Source organism: Halichoerus grypus, chromosome 11 (assembly GCF_964656455.1).
Source record: "Halichoerus grypus chromosome 11, mHalGry1.hap1.1, whole genome shotgun sequence".
Lineage (NCBI taxonomy): Eukaryota > Metazoa > Chordata > Mammalia > Carnivora > Phocidae > Halichoerus > Halichoerus grypus.
Window position 1 is genome coordinate 20,447,749 of NC_135722.1, and position 25,443 is coordinate 20,473,191.

The window sequence follows — 25,443 nt, forward strand, 5'->3', positions numbered from 1 at the left end:
GTTGTTGTTATTTTGGGGTGTGTGTGTGTTTGTGTGTGTGTGTGTGTATTTAAACTTCGTATGTAAAGGGGTATCTTCCTAAGAGAAGAAACCTAAAACCATTTTCCGCTAGTGGGAGGAAGATTTCCAGACCCCCAGTTGTATGTGTACAAACTGACTGCTAATTCTTGCTGTCTTCCAAACCTTTCTAGAACTGGAGCTCAGGGAAAGGGCTTTAAACAGCTTAGAACTGTTTCAGATTTAACATGGCCTCCATGTCTGGACAACCCAGAATATTAAGGCCTGCAAAGAGCTCTCTGACAGGAAAAAAAAAAAAAAAAAAAGGACCAGATTGTTTCCTTAGTACCAGTGGTACTGTGCAGGATCCGAGTGTGGACTCTGGAGTCCCACCTCAACAACTGACCCATCACGTGACTTTTGATAAGTGGTAATTTTTTTTTTTTTTTGCTTCCATCATCTTTTGTAAATGAGTATAATATTTTCTATATCATAGGACTGTTTTGAAGACTAAATATCTTGCATGTGTAGTCTGATATGTAATAGGCACTCAATATTAGTTCTTTTCACTTCCCCCATCGTGGTCTGAAAACATAGGGATTTGGCTGAAGACCAGTCCTGGGTTTTGAGAGATACTAGAAGCAAGATTCTCACCCTTCTGGTTCGCAGAGAAGACTTTGCAAAGGGTAGCTTTATAATAGGAAAATGTTAAGTGCTGTGGGCAGATAATGAAGTTGTTTGAGAGTCATTCTATTAACAAAATGGAACAAGTGTGGTGCACTCAGTGGCTGCGCTGAAGATGTCTTCTGAAATGTTGATGCCGATGGCGTGGAGGTGATTTAAAAAAGGTCCATATTTAAGTTAGTAAAAAAAAGAGAGAGAGAAGAGGAAGGAGTTATAGGATCAGTGGAGTAAGGTTGAAAGCAAGCAAGATTAGTTTAAATAAAAGAAAAATTTTCAGTCTCTTGAGTGATTAAAAGACAACCATAAACTCCACCTGGGGAAATCATGCCACTTTATCTCCTGCTGAGCAGTTGGTATTATTCTTTGCTTTTGTGTGTGAACATGCTCAGTTTCCTATTAAGTCATGACAGGAATAGTAAACAAATTATTTTCTGCTTCCTTTGAGTATAAATACTAGAAGAAATGCTATATCACATATATACCTTTTATTTCTAATGTTTATATTTTAGTTTGAAATTTCATTGAATCATGAATTTTGTCATTAAAGAATGATCTCCTTCAATAATCTAAAAAAGATGGAAATAAAAATATAAGGCTTGTGCTTATAGCCTCTTATGTAAGCAGTGATTTGATGTTCAAACTAGAATTGTTAAAAAACCAGAAGATATGTTTGTTTCTTTTAGTTAATATCTTTCCTCTGGTACAAATATTAGGGGTGAGGAAAACCACATGCTTCTGTTCATATTTCTCCCACTAATAGGAGATGAGATGACTTTCATCACAGTTAAGTTAGAAGAATGAATCTGTCATATATGTCACCTCATGGAAACATCTAAATGAAATGCCAGTATTATCATTTTCCACATCCCTTAATCACCATGGAGATTAAATAGTAAATCAAAAGTCCCCAGAGTTAACCAAAAACAAAACAATATTGAGTATTTGATGTCTGGAAAGGTATGGACCAATTCTATTCATTTCTTTTTCTTTTCCCCCTAGCAATTGATTAAAAAGTGCAGAATTTCCTAATTTAACAATCCATGTCATGGATATGAGAATCTAACATAACTCAAAAAACCCTTAAGTAGAATTAATGATAATAATATGATAATCAAAATAGGTAAAATAATAACATCTATAAAAATAATATTTCTATATTGAACACTAACCCCAAGCACAGTGCTAGTGGTAGTATTTTGTTTAATACCAAAACAACCCTTTAAAGATAGAGCATTCTTACCATATTCTACAAATGAGGAAAATAATCCTTCAAATAAATTAACAATGTGACTGAACTCATGCAGCCAGAGAAGGTGACAAGACAAAATTAGTATGATTGTTCAACGAATCTGCAGTTTTAAGTAATGAAATAGATTGAAATGAGATGTAATAGAATAAAGTCAGATAGGATGGGATGGGGTAGGATAGGATAGAATAGAAAAGTTAGTGTTCCACATGTTGCAAGGTTTGATTGGTGAAACTTTGTTTTCAGTTTTGAAAGTGGGGGAGAAAAAGAGAGAGAAAGAGAGTGAGATGTTGCACTGTGTAGTGGATTTCTTACCAGGAGATATAATACCAAAACTGGACATTTTGGAGCAATAATGCTCAAGAATGCTTGGCTTCCCTCCAACCCCCATATCGCCATTACACAATCCAAACAAAATAATTTTCTTATTTTGTTCCTGGCTGACTCTTGTAATATTTAGAGATCTGAAAGAATGAATCTTTTGCAGCATTTCAGCCAATTCCATTGGATTATGGAGACATAGACTGAATAATAGATTGACACCCTAATCCAAAATGGCACAGCTAATTTTTTTTTTAAGATTTTATTTATTTATTTTACAGAGAGAGACACAACGAGAGAGGGAACACAAGCAGGGGGAGAGGGAGAGGGAGAGGGAGAAGCAGGCTTCCCACTGAGCAGGGAGCCGGACGCGGGGCTCGATCCCAGAACCGTGGGATCATGACCTGAGCCGAAGGCAGACGCTTAACGACTGAGCCACCCAGGTGCCCCATGGTACAGCTAATTAGTGGCATATTTGGTAGTAGAATATGAGTATCGTATTACTGTTAGATGTTGTGCTTTGCATCCTTTTTTTTTTCTTTCTTTCTTCTCCTAGGAGTTGAGGATTAAATGAATAAAGCATCAGAAATAACAAGTTGTAGGCTGTCAACTCCTACTCGTTGACTAGTATATCTGTAACACATGGGGGCCTCTCTTTGCAATGAAATTACACAGTGACTATTTATTAACTGCCTCTTTAGCAGAACATTGTATTTAGGTATAAGCTATGCCTTTTACTGTCTTGAGCTTCTAGTATAGATGAGAAAAAAAAAGGTATTAATTTGTAAATAATGTAGTGACATATGTAACAATAGGTTAAGAAAATTAAAAGATTTTTCAAGTGAAACGAACAGACCATTACATTGTTCAGAGGAGGGAGACGACACTTTGACTTGGGTGAGAATTAAGTCAAGGAATTGTGGAAAAGGCAGAATTGAGTCTTCTTAGAGACTTAGGTGGTGTCAGGATATGCCAAGATTGATGAAGATCTGGTCACTTCTGAAACTCTTGAGTTAATAGGTGAAAAATCAGGATTGTCACAAACAAAGCAGCTGAAGAATGAACTGCTCAACTGCTAAATGACTCTTTAGGGGACTATTGATATTATAATGTAATTTTGTGCTAGTTGTTCATGAGCTATTAATTGAAAAAAAAGTCTATGTAGTTATCCCAATGAAGGCCTATCAAGAAATCCAGGTGCAATGGAATATTCCAGTGTTTCTAGTATAATATACATAGTAATAAATGCTTCAAGGTCAAATTCTACCTCTTCTATGAAGCCCACTCAGATTCTTTTTTTTTTTTTTTTTTAAGATTTTATTTATTTATTTTACAGAGAGAGACACAGCGAGAGAGGGAACACAAGCAGGGGGAGTGGGAGAGGGAGAAGCAGGCTTCCTGTCGCCAAGGGAGCCTGATGCGGGGCTCGATTCCAGGACCCTGGGATCATGATCTGAGCTGAAGGGAGATGCTTAACGACTGAGCCACCCAGGTGCCCCTCCCACTCAGATTTTTAAAGTCAGTCCACACTGAGCTTTTTCTCTCTAACATACAAATTGCTACATTACACTCAGTACGTAAATATTGTCCTGATGTTGTAAAACAAATGTCTTGTTTGTACATCTCAGCTTCTTAGATTATAAACTTTTAGCTGTTGTTGAATTTTTCTAATCACATTCCTAGTTCCTTGTACACACTACATGATGAAAACAGATTTGATGATTGGTTAATAGATAGAGGGTTTTTTTTGTTTTTTTTTGTAGATAGTTTGGGAAATTATCAAATTAACTCCTCAAATTCTCTTGCTTTTTTATGGTGTTAACTACATGCTACCAATTATTATAACTCTGTACTCGGTACATCCCCAACTATCCTTTAAATGCTTGTGACAGGTAACAACTCTTACACTTACCTCAGCACACTATACCAAATGAAGTGCCTGCACATTGTAGATATTAAGTGAATAATCGCCAAATGGAAGTTGAATGAATTTCAGAAATAATAAGCATGATAAATATAGGAAGGCTACCACAGAATGGACCCAAGGAAAGCTCTCAATAAACATGAAAGGAATGAGTGAACGAGTCACGGATTCTAAGTTTTGCCACTAGCTAGTTGTGAAACATGATCAAATCAGTTTCCCTTTTGGGGGACTCAGTTTTTTCATCAATAATATAAGGTGTTTAGATATGAAGGCTGGTTTTCTAACTACTTTTCAGACTGTAGGAAGGTACTTTAGGACTTCCATGAAAAATGAAGTATTTTCTTGGCCAATGATATGCATTTAAAGGGCCTTAGTGTATGGTGGGCCTAACATACTCTTTAACCCACTGCTAAAATTGCTTGAACAATATTGGTGTAAATTACAGCATGGAAATTTGCCTTTTTAAAACCACTTTGAACACATGCGACTTAAAAGCCCATCTTGCTGCCTATTCCAGAAGCCACATTCAGATGAATTGGACATTAATTTCGTAGGAACACTGGAGACAACATTAATAAATTCTAAATGCATATAGCAGTTCTTTCACTACACAAAGAAAGAAATGTATGTTCATTTGTCATCCATACAACATTCATCAAAGAATAATAATTTTTATCAGATTGGAATAAAATATTTCATTTTTTTTTGTCTTTTCCTCGCCCCATATTCTCTTTTTATTGAAGAGAGAAGTATGCTGAAAACATTTTTACTGAGTTGCTGCTTTGATGAACTCACAGGTGGTTTGGGTTTGTTTCCTTCTCCCTGGATAATTTAGATTGGCAGGTTGGCAGGTCAAATCTTGTTGCTTTAACTGATCTATTGGAATGTAAGAATGACTATTGATTGGTACTTATTGGACTATAAAATCAAGATTCTGAGCCTGAGAAATTCTGTGGCTTAGTAATAATCACAGTAATAATGGTAGTAAATAATAGTAACAATAGCTAAGAGCTCTATTTAATTTCCTTTGTTGCTTCCTAGGCAGCAGGCTAAATCCTTTACATATAAAATAATGTATTCTTTGTGACAGTCCTGTGTGATAGGTTCCATTATTATAAGAAAGGAAATTGAGCACTTTTCCCAAGGTTAATAGTATGTGGTAAGTCATGATTTAGTGATCTTACAGTCTACTAGGAATGAAAACAAAAGGACACACATAGATTTCACACGAGGTAGAACATAATGAGTCCTATAGGAGAGACGCATACAAAATACCATTCTCTAAGATTGTTCATCTATGTTTAGATTCATTCTTTTATTTGTACAGCTATACTCTTGATGTTCATACACTCTCAATGTACTTTTATCCAGAATTCTAGGGTTGGTGGATCCTTACTCCAGTACTTCTTCTATCCATTGCCAGAATCCCTCTCTAGAGAGCTGGTCACAAAACCCTGTTGCTGAGTACCTTTAGGGTAAACAGACTCCCTATGAGCAAGTATATCTGCTGCTCAGTTTGTGTAGATGGGAGTTGAGCCAAACTTGATTTCCCTGCACCTTCCAATCTTGGTTTTGCCCAGTATAGCCAATTAATTGTTTATGACCATTCTTTTTCAACAAGCTAATCCTTGTTGGAGGCCACTGTTTGGCTCCCTCCCATCTCCGCATGTCTTTTTTTCAGGGTTAACACTGCAGTATTTCTGTAAGGTTAGAACTTTGTAATCAGGTAATGTGTTTGGGGAGAGTGCATGACACATAATAAGTGATATATAAATAATAGATGATAATGATACTAATAAGAACATAATTGTTATTTATTGTATAAGGCATAGTTTATAGAATTCTTATTCTCCTGGTTGACCACATTTTGTATAGAATGATTTAGATATAGGTACCAACTTTCCTTAAATATGTTACTGCTAATAGAACACAGCGCTTCAAGTTCACTTGTGTATATCATTAAAATGAACCCAATAAATTAAACTTAATTGGTAGGGATGTTGGCAGTGCCCATTTTTGCATACGTAACGTCTGGGTTCTGCCTCATGGAGTCCTTATACCCTTTTGAAGACTTAAACCATTGTCTGACTTTGTGATTGCTCATTAGAAAATAGTAATATTGAAAAGAAGAAAAAGGGAAGATGGAAAATCACCTAAAAAAATGAATAGAAGCCATTTCAAACATACAACCCTATATAAGAATGAGGGAGAGGGCACCTGGGTGGCTCAGTCGTTAAGCGTCTGCCTTCGGCTCAGGTCATGATCCCAAGACTGGGATCGAGCCCCGCATGGAGCCCCGCATTGAGCCCCGCATCAGGCTCCCTGCTCGGCGGGAAGCCTGTTTCTCCCTCTCCCACTCCCCCTGCTTGTGTTCCCTCTCTCGCTGTCTCTCTCTCTGTCAAATAAACAAATAAAAATCTTAAAAAAAAAAAAGTAAGAGGGAGGGAAGATAAATACATGTAGCTAAAGCATGACCAATGATAAAGCAGGTCCTCCATTCAAAGGTTTAATCCACTTTTTTTTTTTTACTAAGCATACCAACTCTTTGTTTATTAACAGAATAAAATTGTAATAAAATGAGGGGCACCGGGGTGGCTCAGTCAGTAGAGCACATGACTCTTGATCTCAGGGTTGTGAGTTCAAGCCCCACATTGGGTGTAGGAATTACTTCAGAATAAAATCTTAAAAAAAAAAAAAAATTGCAGTAAGTGTAAATGTTTCACTACAGACCAAAGCCAGACAGCTGATTAAAAAATGCCAAAATGTGCAGCTCCCTGGAGCCTGGAGTCCCTTTTAAGGTTGATTTTGAATGACTTGTCCAGGCAGGGTGTCTTCCAGGAGGAAATGCATCTTGGTCTAGGGTTAGGTCAAGGGCTAGACTCACAGGACTCCAGTGAACCTTGAGGAGAAATCTCTAAGGGAGAGCCCAGACAGAGGAAGTCACTAGATCCTCTGAAGGGGAGGAAAAGATACCCAGTTTCAGCACTTCTCTGGTAAAGGATATGCCCAAAGCTGTTCTCTTCTGGATTGCCTGTTGGTGGTAAGCACCAGCAACCCATGGGGTTTTGAAGTCCCAAGTTGAGATATGATATCAACAAACTGGAACACCAGGAGCTCCCAGTGCCATTTAAATATCTTTTCATCTTCTAGTATGCTGCTTTTGGAGGGGCGCTATTCTAGGATGTGGCTCTAAGTCTTGTAGAATAATGGCATTTTCAGGCTATCTGGAATCTTACGTGATCTAGTCCAATCACCTCATTTTGCAGATCAGGAAACTGAAACGGAGAGAGAGGGGAGTTGCCCAGAGTTACTCAGCTAGTCAGTGACAGACAACAGTGGAACTTGTGGTAAGTTGTGTGGCCTATTGGGGCTTCTCTTTGTGAATCTATACATTGGAAGTGAAGGCTAGGTCTGCATGATCTCTCTAAAATTCCTTCATATTTTAACATTCTACTTACGTGATGTTTAATTTTAGACTTCTGACTTCCAGTGTGATTTCCATTTTGTAATAATCAAGAGGCTTTTATAAAAAGGATGATAAATACATGCCTAAATGACAGTGTTCAAGCATTTTGATGAAGGCTAACATCTAGTTAATAATTTTGCATTATGCTTAGATACTTACCTCTGTATGGCATAGATTTGGATTAAAAATTTTGAAAATGCACCTGGTTTTGAATACGGCTGATAATTTACTGTATTATATCCTAACACTACAAACAACTTCTTAATGAAACTATAGTAAATGTTTCTTTGTTGCTATTGCCTTGGGTTGTTTTACTCATTGCTAGAAAGTTCAGGTCAATGAATAAGGTTGCTTGGAAAGTCCTGCTATATAAGATAGAAATGCCCAAGTTGGTTTGGGTTCGTTGCAAACTACATTGCTTGTAAGCAAGGATTGGATTTTTTTTTTTTTTTCTCATTTCTTCAGCAGGCACAATTTCAACAAACTGACAGCAAATCCATTATGTTATGGCAGCTTTAAAAGCTTTCATTAGGAGTGTGCATGTTTAGTGTCTCTGTATAGGATAAGCTGGGTTATGGGAATGGCAAGGGCAAAAGAATCGAGAGTAAGATCCATCTGGGGTTTCCAGTCCTTGGCTCCGCGGACTTTGGCGGGGAGTTGTGGGGATAATAGGAAGAGCAAGAAACTTAATATCCTCTTTTTTGTCTGTTTACCCTAAGCTCATCAGAAACAAGTCTTTCCAAACTCTGTGAGCTACTTTAAATATCCATTTTCCCCTCTTAAATATGTGGATTCAATTCTTTTTTTAAAGTACAGTTTATAACGTATAGAATTCTGAGGGTAGAGAATTCATTGGTTACAGGGGAAGCACCTTTACACCATTGGGCATGCAGATACTCAGACATTTATTACCTAGATGACATTTGACAAATTATGCGTAATGGTGTTTACAGAGATATCAGAGGGATGAAATGGAATAATGTATATGAAAGAAATGTGTACAATTGAAAGCATAATAACAGTCTTTGTGTTTTTTTTATACCGCATATTAAAGGAAACAGACAGGTGTATAGAAAAGAGTGAGGGGTAGAGAAGGAGAGACTGTGAGAAGCAAATACTTTACTTTTACAATGAAATCATGGCTTAGAACAAAGAGATGACTAGGATGCAAGTGAAATATTGCTGCTAGAATATCAGATGTCCATGCTTAAAATATTATGTACATTGGAGCCACTTGGGGATATTGTTAAAATGCAAACTCTGATTCATTAGAGCTGGGGTGAGGTCTGAGAGTCTGCATTTCTGAAGAGCTTCCAGGCAATGCTGACGCTGCTGGTCTCCAGCACACGGACTAGCACAGTCCGATGCCATCAGATTAACAGGTGTAACCAAAAGTCAACTAAGTATTTTACTAGGAAAGAAATTAAGTTGTTCACATATTTTGGGGGGATTCATATATCAAGGGAATACCATCCAACCTGGTTAATGCCCCTCCTCCTTGCCCCACAATAAAAGAGCTTTCTGCACTTTCTGGTTTTATTATTAAGTGTTGAGAAAGTACTCTGCTATTACTGGTTAGGGTTCCTGGCTGAAAGAGTGTAGCAAGATAGGGGTTTATATATAGAACAATTAGGAGTAAGTAAGATCTAGAGAGCCAATACATTGTGAAAGCAGTTGAGTTCCTTCTCGTTCGTTTACCAGTTCTTATCTAGTAGAGGTCATTGAATTGTGCCATAAGAATTTTGTATATGTGATTGGTTGTCTTAAATCTCCCTCTCTTTTTTTTTTTTTTTTTTTTGCCTTGGGACATTGCATATTTACATTGTCTCATATCACTCATTTCCCTAACAAAAGTATGAAAAGGGAGAAAACATGTGACATGTTTCCCTTTTTTATATTTTAAATTCAATTCAACACACGTTTACAGAGTACCGGGTTACACAGTGGTGGGCTAGGTGCTGGGATGGGCATAAGGATCAGGAAAGTCGTCCCAGGTATTCTCCGTTTGCGTTCAGAGGATACAGACATAATAAATGACCAAATACAAAGCAGTTAGAATTTAAAAAAAAAATACTAGATCTGAAAAGAATATGATGAAATCTGAAAGGAATAGACAACAGTTCTGCTGGGGAGGGAATTAGGAAGACATTGCAAAGGAAGAAGAATTTGGAACATGGTCATTTGCACGTAGAGGCCAGAAATCAGCTTGAGGCAAAAATCTTTGTCATATCGTAGATTTGTAAATGGAGAGCAAAAGCAGAGACAGAGGTCAGTGTAATTCAACTAACACAGTGCTGAAATTAAAATATCCTTCTTTGGAATTCAGGCTAAAGCCTAAAGTTTATGTGGGATTGTTGGAGGTAAGGGAGGCCAGATTGGGTAGTGTTTTAGCCGCTGTTTCTCTCAAACTGATTTTTTTCCTATTGGGCCTAATTCCCTAGAATCTGCAGGAGAAAAGATCACCTTTTATATAAACACCTCTCCTTGGCAGTTGGAACACAGCACTTTAGAAGATACATGAATCAGGGATGGGAGAGAGAGAAATGATTCCAAATTGCCTTAAAAATATACTTCCATAACTCATTGACTCATTAGGTGCTTCTTTACAACGCCGACACTCAGATGTGATAAGGATGCTCATTTCTCCAACTTACATGAATTTAAATTTCTTTCCAAATGAATTTTTGCCCTGGTAGTTACTTTGGAGTTTTGGTTGATAATAAAGGGGGGGCCTTTCACATCTCTTTCTTTGATATGCTGGTGCTTAGCCATTAAGAAAACATTCAACTCTGCAACCCTTTCCTGGATCCTAATTGCCCTGGCTGCTGCCATTGTCTGTAGAATGGGGCTGGAATGTTATCTGGGATCGCTATAGTCAATGCAGTCTGAGAATCCAGTGTAGAGAAAGGGAGAGTAACCAAAGAACATTAACCATTATCAAACCCGAGGGCAAGTTTGGGGCCGTAGTCAGGAGGTGAAATAAATTCATAACTCATAGGTAATCAGGAACATATCAGGAAACGGTGTGGACCAGTTTCCACTTGAGGAATTACGATGTGGGGTGCTTGTTCTTACTGGATATTGACTTGTTGGCTGAGACTGGCTTACAGGCACAAGAAAGTATTCGAAAATGCCATTCCATCTTCTTTATTACCCATCCTTGGAAGATATTCTCTTGGGAGCAGAGATGAACATGAAGCTTCTGTTACTATATAAACTTCAGAATCTTTTGCATCCCCGTGAGCAAAGTGATGTACCCCCGTGTTGAATTTGTTTTAAATTTATCTGAATTAATTAAAATCTAGGCAGCTATAGACAACAGTGACTCTACGAGACTCTGATTTTTTCTAAAATTCCATTTAACTGTGGCTGCTCACAGGTCACTGCATCCTTTGTCATTCCTCTGTCAATGCTTATTCGTCGTTAATGGCCATGCTCTCCTGCTCAGGCTCCTACTTTGGTGGTGTGGGATAGCATTTTTTGATTCTTGCAGCATGCTGTCAATTCCAAATTCCCAGTAATAAGCAAACTTCAAGGGCATGTATATTCCATACTGAGAGGTGTATGGGGAATCATCTAGCGTTCATTCCCTTTGCTTTTCAGTTTAAACAAACAAACAAGACATCAAAGGGCATGTGGGGGAGGGCTAAGGAGAGGGAGGTGAGATCAAGAGAAAGGGAATGAAGAAATGAAACTAGCATTTAGTATGTGCTAAAATACAGCAAACTCATTGCTAGTTTCTTTGTATACAGTGTGCTTCTTAAGTCTTGCCATGACCTTGCGTTAAGGTCATCATTGGGTCCACTTTATCAGAGGGCAAGTAGAAAGTAAGAGAAATTCTAAGTAGAGGTCACAGTCATGCAGACGCTCCCCAGCAGAGCTGAGGTGAGAACCTGGATCTCTCATGCTTTCTAGAACTAAGCTGAAATGGCAGATGTGGTAGCTACAATGAAAGGGTCATTCTTTCTTTGTCACAGAGTAACTTAAACTATGGCACGATATGCCATTTAGATAAAAGACAGAAACCGGGTGAGGAAAAATTACAGATCCAATCCCTTCCAACCGAATTACTCTCTTCATTCATTTTGAAACCCAACATATACGGGCTACTTTATGGTGGTAATAATCTTTTTACATGAGCATGGTCTGTCTGTTCCTTAGTCAGCGGTATGCCATCCTGCTGGGTAGTCCCTGAGCTGGCTGGCGGTCGATACATCGTCTGTGCATGCTTAATAGGCAGAAATTGATTTTTAAAATAAATCAAGATGAATTTTTTTTTTCCTTTATAAGCAATATCTACACTTACGTGTTTCTACTAAATGGTGATCTCAGCCCTGCCCACTGATTCTTTTTTTTTTTTTTTAAGATTTTGTTTATTTATTTGACAGAGAGAGACAGCTAGAGAGGGAACACCAGCAGGGGGAGTGGGAGAGGGAGAAGCAGGCTTCCCGCTGAGCAGGGAGCCCGATGCGGGGCTCGATTCCAGGACGCTGGGATCACGACCTGAGCCGAAGGCAGACACTTAACGACTGAGCCACCCAGGCGCCCCGCCCTGCCCGTTGATTCTTAAAGGAGCTCCATAATAAGTACTTACTAGATACTAGAAACTGTGTTGGGAGCTGTGGTAGTCAGAATCGTCCAAACTCTGCTGTGATGACAGATCAACCCTGAAATCTCAGTGGATTAACACAACCCAAGTTTATTGTTTTCGCATGTGAAGTCTACTGTGGGCCTCATTCTCTGGGGTATCACCCTCAAGTGATATGTGAGGGGGCCGGTCTGCCACCATCTTATGGCTTTGCCTTCTAAACATGTGGCTTCTAGCTTGCTATCGTGGGGAGGAGAGGGCTGGAGCTACCTCAGGGCCTTCCTCTGCCTTCCCCAGGAGTGACACACTTATATTCTATTTATAATCCATTTGTCGGAAGTCACCTGGCCCCACCCAACTATGAGGGTAGAGGTGGTGAAGGAGCTGAGAAGTGGAATTTTCTCTAAGTCTATGAAAGAAAGAATTCAGTTACTTGTGAGTACTGTCGATGTATCACAAGTTCTGGGAGAACAACGGACATTTTTTTTTTTTTTAAGATTTATTTATTTATTTTAGAAAGAAAGCCTGCAAGGCAGGGGAAGGAGCAGGGGGAGGGAGAGAATCTCCAGCAGACTCCAAGTTGGCTGGGCTGGATCTCATGACCCTGAGGTCATGACCTGAGCTGTAACCAAGGGTCAGTCACTTAACCGGCTGAGCCGTCCAGGCGCCCCGCGAAGAACATTTTTAAAGTTACTGCCTTCTATGAAAGCTATGCAGACATATGAGGAAAACAATAATTCCAGGGGGGTTACTGAGGGCTGTATTATAATTTGGTAGGGCCCAGAGCTCCTTAAGCCAGCACATGCTGTTGTCTTCAGAGCATCCCTTTCTTACCCATCTGAAATAATTGACTTAAGATTTTAAAATTCCTTGTGTTTTGTGTGTTCATGCTGTCTGCTTTGTTTTCTTAAATAGAGGTCAAAATGTGTTTAGAAACTAAGCCTGGGGGCGCCTGGGTGGCTCAGTTGGTTAAGCGACTGCCTTCGGCTCAGGTCATGATCCTGGAGTCCCTGGATCGAGTCCCGCATCGGGCTCCCTGCTCGGCAGGGAGCCTGCTTCTCCCTCTGACCCTCCCCCCTCTCATGTGCTCTCTCTCTCTCTCTCTCTCATTCTCTCTGTCTCAAATAAATAAATAAAATCTTTAAAAAAAAAAAAAGAAACTAAGCCTGGGTCTTAGAACTTCTTTTCTTGAACCCGTGGCCTTGTGACAGAATGAAGGGGATTTTCCCTGCTCACTGTGAGTCGTGAAGGCTAGAGCGAAGCTCCGCACCCTCGTAGCTCTTTCTTTGTTGGGCACTTGTTCTTTCTAGATGTTCCAGCATTTACGATTGGCATGGTTAAATATTGAGACAGTTTTCTGGCATTAACCATACAAATAGCAAAACGGTTGCAGCTGGAGAGATCTAAACCTAAAGGAAAAATAAATGCGAAAAAAAATAATAAGAACATGCAAGTAAGTTCCAGCTTGAGAGCATGAACAGTTTGAGAGCATGAACACGGAGCTGGGTCAAAGATGACATGTGGCTAGAAGTTAGATATTTTCTTTTTGAGTTCGGTACATAGGCTTCTGTTAAAGCTCTTTTACTTAAAAACAACCAGTGAAGAACTGAAAAATTAGTGTCATGTTGATTTGTAAGGAATGGAAGAATAAAAATCGATACCATTTTTTGAAAGGTCTTCTTACAGTGAAAACAATTTTCACTCGTTGTGGCTTATTTGTAACTCTAATACTGTAATGTGTCTTATCCACAGACTTAAGAATTTGAGCTTTCGCTGTCAAATATTTCCTCTCAATAATTCTTGCTGTACTGTGATTTTCAACTTCTATTGACCTTAAGTTATATCCATATAATGGATTTGCTTTCGCATATAGATATGTTATAGCCTGTAAGTAAATATTCTCAATGAATTTGGAGAGGAAGTATGATGGCCTCTGAGATTTTGAGGATAAACTAGAAAGGCAAGCTATGAAAATTACACAAATAATAGTAATGATAATAATATAATGATGAACATTAATTGGGCATTCATTATGATCCAAGTACTGACTAAATGGTTTATAAGGATATGTTCATTTAACCTACATACTTATAAGGGGCTGTTATTAACCTCACTTTAACAAGGGGCTTAAAGAGATGTTAAATAAATTGCCCAGTGTCACATGACCAGAAATTACCTGTTTGACCTCCTAAAAGTTAACCAAAGTTTGTCCCCCTGCAAAGTATTTCAGTGGTTTCTAAATGTTGAAATACAACCAAAGGAAACTTCAGCCTACACTGTGTATTTTAACTTGCACAAAGAAAGTATGTTTTAGCAAAAGTGCTGTAGTCAGAATAAGGTTTGGAAATAGAGATGAAGCAGGTGGAGTACGTTCAGTTTTTATCTAGAAGTGTCCAAGGGAAAAATCTACAGTCTGGGGCAGGGGCTCTCAATCAGGAGCAATTTTGCCTCCCCACCCAGGGAACACTTGGCAAAGTCTGGAGACATTTTTCTCCTCATGACTGGGAGGAAGGGTGCTACATGTGTCTTGTGGGTAGAGGCTAGATCTGTGCTAAACGTCCTCCAGTGCATAGGGCAGCCCCATGTATAATCCACACCAAAATGTCGTTAGTGCCAAGATCGATCTTGTGTAGAAGAGTCTTCTCGTATTCTATAGGGAAACTTCTGTGATTAAAGGCTCAATCTTTGGAGTCGGTGTACTTGGAGTTCAGTTCTGGCTCTACTGCTTGACTTAGGGAGTTCAAGCTCTCCAAGTCTTGATTTAGTTGCTTATCCACTGGAAATAATCATATATACCTACAAGATTGTTCTAAAGATTAAATGAGAAAATTATAAACTTCGGTCAAACAGTCATTGTATTATTTTTTGAGACCCTCAAAGAATGCTTTTGAGCAGGTGTTATAAAAGAATCATCTCCAGATCAGACAGCTTTGTTTTGAATCTTGTTTCCTCTTCTTATTAACAGTATGACCTTGAATAAGTGCCTTAGAACTCTGTGCCTCATTTCCCTCACCTATAAGATGAGGGTGGTAAGTAGTATGGATCCTCTAGAGTTTCTGTGAGACTTAAATGAGAGTATAAGTGTAAAGTGCTTAGAACAGTGTCTACCACTTAGAAGCAGACAGTTGTTAGCTCTTATTATTCATTCACTTAATATTGTTAGATAAGACATAACATATAAATTAATTTTCTAAGTAACTGAACCTTGAAATACCAGCCTCTCAAATATCTCTCGAAATACCTCTTGAAATACCAACCCTTTGTTTTATTTTAGCAATTAGAATAATGGAAATAGGTCTAAAATTATATTCAAAAATTCTTTGTTATTTAAAAATGAATGCTGAATCCTTTCTTGTGTTTTGTGGTTAACTCAAGGTCTGTATCGTCATACTATCATTTCTTGTATTGGATTATGATACATGAATTTTTTAAAACTATTGACATATGAGGATTTTCCTTACCTAGGCTGCTGGACTGTTCATTCTTTTGTCTGCTTTTAAAAAATATTGGTTTTGCTTCCTTACTATCAACAAGCAGCTGTCTGACTCTCATACTCTCTACTTGCCTTTTCTAAATATCTGCATCTTGATCAGTTGATCAGTATTTACCAAATATATTATATGCTGTGCTCTCTAAGGTATATTAGTGACCAAGACAAAATAATTCTTTCTTGGAACTTACTATTTTTCAGAGGTAAACAGTGAAGACATAACCAGTTAAACAATCATTTGGTTCAAATGTGATCTATGTATGACTGAGAAGTCTCAGTTGCTGTGCTTAGAAGCAAAGCCCTCTACTGTGGGCTAGAAGACAGGCCTTCCTATGGAATTGATCATCAAGTATCAGTCTGAAAAGTTAGTTGGCATCAGCAAGGCAAAGAGAAGAAGCATTACAAGCAGATGCAATTGCAAACGTCAAATTCCTGATTTTGGACAGGGCATGACATTAAATAAAAGAATTTTTAAAGCTCAGTATGACTACAGACTAAAAACAAACAAACAAAATCCAGCTTTATGGAGGCATTGATGAAACTAAAAGGATAGCCAGGATCTCAATCACACAATCTTCCAAAGCACGTAAAAGTTGGCTCCATGCAATAGACGATGACAGGCCATTGGAAAGTTTAAGTTTGTTGTGGACATGGTAGATTTTCATGTGAAGGGCTTGGAAGTAGGAAAAGAATGTAGGAAAGGCAGGAAAGGGAGAGACACCAATCTGAAAACTCTTAATGGTAGTCCAGGCCGGATGTGATGAACACAGTCCAGATTGTGTCTGTAATAGAATTGGTTTCTGACGACTAAGTCCTGAAAACTCTCCTGAGGGAGGAGGGCTGATATTTAGTTTATGGACTTGGAAAGATGTATTTGGCTGTTTTGGCTGTTCACCTTCTACCTTGTTCTTGGCTATATTCCAGAGGATTGCAATTGATGAATAATCCGTTTCCAAAAGAGTGAAAATACAAATGTATAGCAATAACAAAAATTAAATTGTATTTGTGTAATAGTTGAAAACTCTTTATTATTGCATTTAATCAGCAACTTGTCCTAACAAGCGATTTTCACCCACCCTGTTCCTACAAGACTACATTCTAAATTGATGTACCTTAATTTATGGGCAGTGGGAAATTTCTACCTCACAGTACGCGTAGAGTTTCATTTGTCCTGTCTCACAGAGAAAGTTGAAATTGAGTAGAAGTGTCTTCACTTCTTTTGTTCTTTGCATCATAGGAGAGATATAAAAATGTTGATTTATCAGTTCCTGCTTTTAACCACTAGGGCCTTGATAGAAAATAGAAAACTTTAGATATTTAAATAAGGTGTTTACCTATATCTATGCATGCAAAATATGTGCTGTGTGAAATATGAATTGTGTGGATATTAGATACGTACACATACACAGCTATATTGTGTAGGGCCTAGAATGCCATATGTAAAAAAATCGAACATCCTATTTTGAACATCTAGAAGAGTTGTTCAATGGTCAATATATGTCTGTTTCTAAAATATGAATCTAAAATAGGTATAATAATTGCTTTCTTTTAGGGTGATTGTGAGAATTAAATATGCTTGATTTAGCACCTAACACCTAATAAATATTTAAATATTCATTTATAATTTCAATGTAATTTTATCATCACAAATTGGCTACATGTTTTTTCCTAAATTTGTATATATTGATAATTCGACATAAGATTATATTCACAGATACCAATATATATATACATGCACATATATATATATTACATTAGCTATTGATTACAACAAAAATAGTTGTGTAATGATATTCAAAATCACATATAGTGTTACAGCTATCTTTGGTAAAATGAATTTTGTTTAGTTTTGTTTTGTTTTTTGATTATTTCTGTCCTGGGAGATTACCATAAATCAGAAGTTGAATGTTAGCCCTGAAGATAAGGCTTCACATGAGTTGATATTCTGACCCAGTTTCTATATCCTGCTTTCTCTCATTTACTCATTCATTCCTTTATTCATTATTTAAACAAATATTTACTGGATCTCTACCCTGTGCCAGCCACTATAACCTGTCTTACAGTCTGGTAGGGGAACAAACATGAAAGCAAATTGCTGCAATAAAATGGTGTGAACATCCTGCAATACATCCTTTTAAAGTAAAGAGGCATTCAGCTCTCCTACATGACATATGGTTAGTTATTATGTACATATTCGTCTATCATTAAACTAAATAGAGAAGAATAGAAATTAAATAGAGGAAACTTAAAAGAGCATTTCTTTCTAAGTACCTGTTTTTTATTCATTCTCTTGTCTTCATCTACCACCCACCTGCTGAAGACATCCAGTGATTATCAGTAATTGCTATCACTTTCTCTTACCCCAGAATCCTATTTCCATCTGACTTTTGGCAATCTGTAGGTAGATGTTCCAAAGATATCTCAAATTCATTCTACTTAAAACAAATTCATGATGTTCGTTCCACTCACAAAAATTTTTCCCCTCCTATACATCTAACCCCTGTTAAATGTATCATGTACAGAGTCAGCCCAACTGAGGTTCCAGGGGACCCCATCAATGTTCAATGCCTGCCCATAGCCCACAGCCAATTGGTTATCAGATGCTCCTCATCCCCTGCCAGTTTTCTTCCTCCCCCTTCTAGATAAACACATGCACACATACCTTATGCCCCAAATTAGTAGGATAAGAAAGCAATTTTCCAAGTTGCTAGGCAGCAACAGTTGAGAAAAATTAAGTCAGTTACTTGGTTATTAAGTGTTACCACTGTGTTGTCTCTTTTACTGTGAGTAGAGAATGTTTCTCTTTAACTTGGAATAATAACTTTAAAATCTGTTGATCTATGAACTTCAAAAACATCATCATACACATGTCCACATTGATACACTTGCTGAATTTCTCTTTCCTTCCCGTCACTGATATTCTATGCTTCCAAGGGCAGTCCCAGCTATGAATCTCAGAGTCCTTTTCCAGTGCCGGCTGCTCAGGATCTGAATGGGAGATTCCTACCGCAGTTCATGTTTTTGGAGGAGTATGTTAACTGCTGATACTCGTCACTGAAAAGAAATGATTGACATCACAATAATGAAAGATATCATCAGTTGGCCCTGATCCTATTTTGAGTGTTCTTGAAATTTCATTCTGGTTCATACTCTTATAGAGTGACATAAATTCATAAGTTTAAGTGTAAAACTATCTGGAACATATTAGGTCCAAAGTAAGTGGTACATCCTATTCTCTCTTGTAGGGTATCTTTAAAAAAATCAGTAAGCATCAAGTTCCCTAAACCATATCAGTGAGATCATATGAAACACTGCATCAAAACCTAATGATGTAATGTATGCTGATTAACATAACATAATAAAATTTAAAAAGAAATAAAAATAAAAATAAACAGATAAAAAAAAAGTTCCCTAAACCACCCTAACCCTAGGAAAATGTTAAGTTCTTAAGGAAAATACATTGGAAGAAGAAATATGACAGTTTCTTTTTCCTTTTCCTTCTTTCATTTTTTTAAAGATTTATTTATTTATTTATTTAGAAGGAGAGGGATGGGGCAGAGAGAGAGGGGGAAAGAGAGAATCTCAAGCAGACTCCATGCCCAGCGGGGAGCCTGATGCGGGGCTTGATCTCACAGCCCTGAGATCATGACCTGAACCAAAATCAAGAGTTGCATGCTTACAGGACTGACCCACCCAGGCGCCCTTAAAAGATTTTATTGTTAAGTAATCTCTACACCCAGCATGAGACTCAAACTCCCAACCCCGAGACCAAGAGTTGCATGCTCTACTGACTGGGCCAGCACCGCCTCTACTTTATTTTTTAAGTGTTCTTCAGCAGTTTTATATCCTGGCAAACATGTGGGATGGGGTTAATATTAACTATGGGTTAAAATGAAAAGTTTAAATGTCTTTACAATGTGGAGTTTTAAATGGGATAGTGTAACAGATAGAGAGGAAAAGGCTGCTTGGAGAGGAGGAACAGATAGAGAAGACAATTATTCCTTGAAGAGGTAGAAGAGAAGATTAAAATTTGCTTTGAATAGTTCTTAAGTAAATGGAGTATTACTTTCTGAGCTCCCAAGGGGTGATTTTTCTTTCTTTCTTTTTTTTTTTTTTTTTGAAGAATTGAAACTTCTGATGTGTCTTAATGGTTCACATCTTTTTTTGGCCCGTGCATCCTGATCTAGCACGATAGCTGAGCATGGCTAGCAAACAGTGGTGTCATTGCTATATGCATACTTATTGGTTCTCTGCTAAAATGAGCTTTGCTGAGCAAATAGATTTTGTGCAGCCACCCTAAATGGATCATTTCCCAGAATGCCAAGGGAGACACTAACAACGGGTCTTAACTTCATCCTTCATCAATACGTTATCATATTTACAATACAGGATAAGGGAAAACCAGACCAAGGGAAAAGCTGGTGATTCACTAACATAAACCTCTCAAGTGCAGACAAGAGTCATACATTTGAAAGGATGATTTGTGAGCATCGTCACACAAGCAATCTTTGTTAGCAGCTGCTTATAATTCATGGTGGGGCGCTTTAGGAAAATATTGCTGCTCGTCGTTGTGTTGCGGTTCTTCGGCTGTCTGCATGTAGGATTATGTGTATAGCGCAGCTTTTAGCACGGACATAGAGAGAAAGTTTATTACCTGTTCTCTCCCCTCCCCGAGAGGGATTTTGTTTCACTTTGAAGGAAGACTCACATAAAAAGCCTGCAAGTCGTATGCGTGTTGTAATTTCCTTAGAATGAAGTCCAAACTATGGTCCATCCTGCTTTGCAAATTGGTCTGGAAGCCACACAAACATGGGCAAATATGGAGATCAAAATTCAACTAGATTTTGCCCCATGGGAAAAATTCAGTGCTTCACACTCACAGGTTGCTCAGCAAATATCATAGCCTTCCTGACATTATTTAGTTGAAATGGGCTAATGGGGCTTTATGTAGCAGAGATGATTGGAGATGAATAAAGGGACAAGCTGTGAGGAGATGTGAGTTAATGGAAAGAGAAAGAGCTTTTGGCTGAGGACTCTGGGTCGGAAGGACCTGGGTTTTTGTGTGTGTGTGTGTGTGTGTGTGTGTGTGTGTGTTTTAAGATTTATTTATTTATTATTTGAGAGAGAAAGAGTGTGTGTGCTGGGGTGGGGGGGGCGGTGAGGAGGCAGAGGGGAGAGAATCTACAGCAGATTCCCCACTGAATGGGGAGCCTAATGCGGGGCTCGATCTCAGGACCCCAAGATCATGACCTGAGCCCAAACCAAGAATTGGACACTTAACCAACTGAGCCACCCAGGTGCTCCACAGACCTGGGTTTTTAGTCTCCCTCCTCTTCTTACTACACGCCTTCTCTCAGCCTCACTTCGCTCTTTTGCAAAACACACTGGTCAATCTCTCATGCACACTGCTAACTGGATAATATGGGTAACATACGACTCACCATGCCCTTTACCTTGCAGGCAGCAAGTCTACCCTGAGTGGTAGCTCTTTGTAGCATATCTTAATTTTTTTAATTAAAATTCACGTTCTGTATCAGGTTTCTTATTTTTGAAGTAACCGTGCTTAGGCATCTATAATATTTTGTGGTACTTTGTTTTTCTTGTCCTAGTATTCTTATACTCTGTTCTTCTTTTTTTAGCACCCATTGTTTCTATAGTTTGTAACCCACTGCTCTCAACAAGAAATCACTGACTCAGAATGCAGGGGAATGATCCTGCATTCAAAGGAGAAGTTGCAAACCCTCTATCAATCCGTGACTTTACACGTCCCACCTCCCACCTCTCCTTCCAGAAGACAAACAAACCTGTCCTTCAGCTCTATGACCTTTTGTACCAGATGCATACATAAATATTTGGGCAGGGGGTGGGGGTGGGGGATAATGTCAGTAGTAAATTCATTGACTTAATTCTAACAAAGAAGCTGTGTTTGGGAGGGGGGAGATAGAATAAAGATGGAGGGAGGCTCAAAATTGTCATCATCATAATCATCTTCAAAGGAGCATCGCCTCCTTACATAGATTGAGAAAGAGAGATATAGGGTCACTTTTACAGGGTCTGATAAGGCATTGGAAGGAGGGAGAGGAGGAAATATTGATTTAACATGTAAATTATTCTCAAATTTTTTAAAGATTTATTTATTTGAGAGGGAGAGAGCACAAGTGAGGGGAGGGAGAGAGACAAGCAGACTCCACACATGGGGCTCATCTCACAACACTGAGATCAACACCTGAGCTGAAATCAAGAGTCAGTCATTTTATCGACTGAGCTTTTAACCCAGGCACCCCTAAATTATTTTCAACTTTAAAACCGACTTCATCTGCCAGAGATTCCCACCACAAAAATTATATACCCCTCCATTCCAGCTTCCCCACTCGGTTCATTTGCACATTGTGCCCTCTGCCTAGCTTCTTTTTCAGAGAGGACATTCTATATGAGTTGCTAGGTTCTCAGTGCACTTGTTCCCAAGTTAATATCATGTTACTGGAACCATATGGCTGATGACAGAGAATAACAGCCTTTGAGGTCTCACCTTCAGGATGGGGCTAGGGGCTGTGTGAGACTTAATGAATGAATGATGTAAGATCCTCCAGAATCCTGAGATAAAAGATGGTTTGTAAAATCAGGGAACTGCTGTTTCTCTAGTTCTAAACAAATACCTGCTGAGCTAACAGGTTTTTAAATAATTAGATGCAAAATGTGCAGCATGGTGTGTGTGTGTGTGTGTGTGTGTGTGTGTGTGTGTGTGTGTAGGAAATAAACTACATTGTAATCCTGGGAGGGAACGTAGGCTGTCCCCTTATGTTACATCTTTAAAAACCGAGTCTCAGAAATGAATTTGCTTATTAGGGCCAGATACCAAACTAGAAACCAGATTTCTTAGACCCACTGTTTTGTGCAACATACAAGACTGCCTCATTATAGGTGCTCTATGTAGAATTTATGGAATCTGACCAAGAACAAAGGAAAAATGCTTTGTGACTGGTCTTAAACCATTTTTAAGCATAAGCAGGATTATTACTGTTATATGAAAGATCGTAAATGACTTTTCATCCCATTGGGCATAGGAGAATATATAGGATCAGAGCCAATTCTGTGCTAGGGAAAATTACTGGCAACAATCCATGTCATTTACCAAGGCAACAACCACCTTCCATATCGAGTGGAGTTTAATGTATCACTGTGGTGGAGTGGAGGCATTGTTGAAAATTGCTCATAGGAAGTACATAGAACTTTTTTTTTTTGTATAGCAGGCCAAAAGAAAGACTCAAGAGTGAATTTATTGGCCTAATATTGATCTAGCTTAAAATTGTTGCTGATAGGGTAGGAGGAGTCTGAGTGATAATGGAATAAGCTCTGGGCTTGAGATGAAATACCCAAACCAACATTCCCCTTACTAACTGTGATTTCTTTTTCTTTTTCTTTTTTTTTAAAAGATTTTATTTATTTATTTGACAGAGAGAAACACAGTGAGAGAGGGAACACAAGCAGGGGGAATAGGAGAGGGAGAAGCAGGCTTCCCGCTGAGCAGGGAGCCCGATGCGGGGCTCGATCCCAGGACCCTGGGATCAAGACCTGAGTTAAAGGCAGACGCTTAACGACTGAACCACCCAGGCGCTCCCTAACTGTGATTTCTGACAAGTCACTGAACTTCTCTGAGTCTCAACTCTGGAAAAATCAAACTAATAATTTCTAGATTGTATAGCTTAGGGAGAATTATATAATTTGAGTAAAGTTGCACTGCATAGTGGTTATAACATATTTTGAATCTAAATCTAGAGAAACGTGTCCAGAGGCATTAGGAAGCGTGTTCAGGGTTTGTTATGTAGAAGGCAACCCTCCAGAGACCAACGGTGGAGGAGGAAGTGTTTATATAACCAGTTAGGATGTCTGTATTCTCCACTAGTTACATAGCTTCCCTGAGGTATCACACTTGTAGATCTTACCACCCATTGCCTTACATATGGGTGCATAGCAGCTCTTGGAAAGGGTGAAACAAATAAACAAGCAAAAAATAGAAACTATTGTGTTGGAAGCTTCACTTTTATAGGGCAGTTCCACCTTCCTCGTAGTTTACCTTGTTGCATGTTTTATGTGTTTAATTTCATTTTGGTACCAGAGTCAGCTTAATCACTTAATCCTAGTTTCAAGGAAGCTGTACTTATCTCTATCTTTTGCTTTTTTAACCCCCAGTGGAATTCAGACTAATCCATGACAAAGGTTTTAGATATTCAAATAGCTCATGTTTTTTTGTTTTTGTTTTTGGTTTTTGGTTTTTTTCCTCTAAGAATAATGGAATTTGGCCTTTGTTTCAGGTAGCTTCAAGTGAGTAATTCATGTTTTTATACAGGCAGCTTATGGGGATTCATTTCCACGATGCCTCTTATTGGTCTCTTCATATTTTACAATGACTTTAAGTCCTAGTCAATAATAGTGGCCTATACAACAGATACTTATGGGTTATTGTGGTAATACCATTTTATTTTAAGAGAATGGGATTGACCTCATCTATCTGACATTGTTTGGGTGGGTTTCTGCCTGACGGCAGATGATAGAAGATAAACAAAATAACCTCCGGGGATATTTCAATTTTACAAAGCTATGGAAGCAGAATCAGTAAAATTAAAGGAATGGATGTCATGAATCTTATTGTGTTATTGATGATTTCCATTCAAAATGAGTTATTAATTCATTCATTTAGTGCCTATTTTGCGTTACATTGTTCTTAGATGATGGAGAGACAAAATGAGTTTTAAAATACGTTCTCTATATAAAGTAGCTCCAAGTCTTTTGGGGCACAGGACCTGAAGAGGGGAAATGTATTATAGTGTGGTAGATACAATGCAAATACTAACTGTTCTGTTAAGTTCTCCTAACTGAATTGGGGTTGCAGTAGTTTCGGGAATTATCTTCCAAAGAGTTGATGCTTGAGCTAAGGCTTAAAGGAGTAGAAATTAGCCAGGAGAAGAAGATTGAAGGAAGAGTAACTAAGTTCTTAGCTTCTGTCCCATGCCATTTTTATCTGTCCCTCCAGTACTGGTGGATGATAAAACCTGATACCTTCAGGTGGCCCTTTAAGTAACAACTTAGAGAACATAACAAAAAACAGACTGCTGTTAGAATTTCAAGAAGAGGTAGCAAAAGAAGGACTACTTGCCATGGGGGATGAGGAAGGTGTCTTGGGATCAAAATGAAGCATTTTACATGCTTTGTAGTAAATATGTGTAATCCCAACAACAAATCTGTAGGTCTAATTTATTATTATTTCAAGTTTAGTGATGAATCAATAAATAAAGACTTAATAGGAAACAGTAGGTCATTTTCTCATATACATACAGATAGTGAAGAGTTGAGCTAAGAATCTGGTTTACTTGAGTCTAAAGATTATGATCTTTGGGCTATGTTTCCTTGTCTTTATAAATTGTGTTTGTTTTGTTACATTTATTTTGGGCACCACAAGTCTTGAAAAGCATTAAGTTGGAGAAAGCTGAAAAAGCCAGGCAAATAGTGAAAGAACTGGAGTAGAGGCATATAAGATAGATTAAAGGTTCTTCAATAAAGCACAAGTTATGGGGAGGGGATTTATACATACATGTTGAAAGATGCTAAATGGAATTGGAATTATATATAACCTAGATCAACATTATATAATAAGGATTTTAATGAATGTGGAGGCTATGAGTATTTGACAGCCTCTATAGAATAAAAAGCTATTGGATTTTGAAAGTCA

The 25,443-nt window shown here is 38.2% G+C and overlaps 1 protein-coding gene across 33 annotated transcripts in view; it reads left to right on the top strand.

Annotated features, from left to right (window-relative positions):
- Positions 1-25,443, top strand: part of LRRC4C (leucine rich repeat containing 4C) — a 1,180,850-nt gene that overhangs the window by 1,064,465 nt on the left and 90,942 nt on the right. For 22 of the 33 annotated variants that reach the window (XM_078058151.1, XM_078058147.1, XM_078058155.1 and 19 more), the window contains one exon: positions 7,439-7,519. The exons of the other annotated variants lie outside the window; for them this stretch is intronic. The gene's annotated coding sequence lies outside the window, so the exon portion shown is untranslated. The remainder of the gene's footprint in view (positions 1-7,438; positions 7,520-25,443) is intronic. 33 annotated transcript variants of the gene reach the window in all.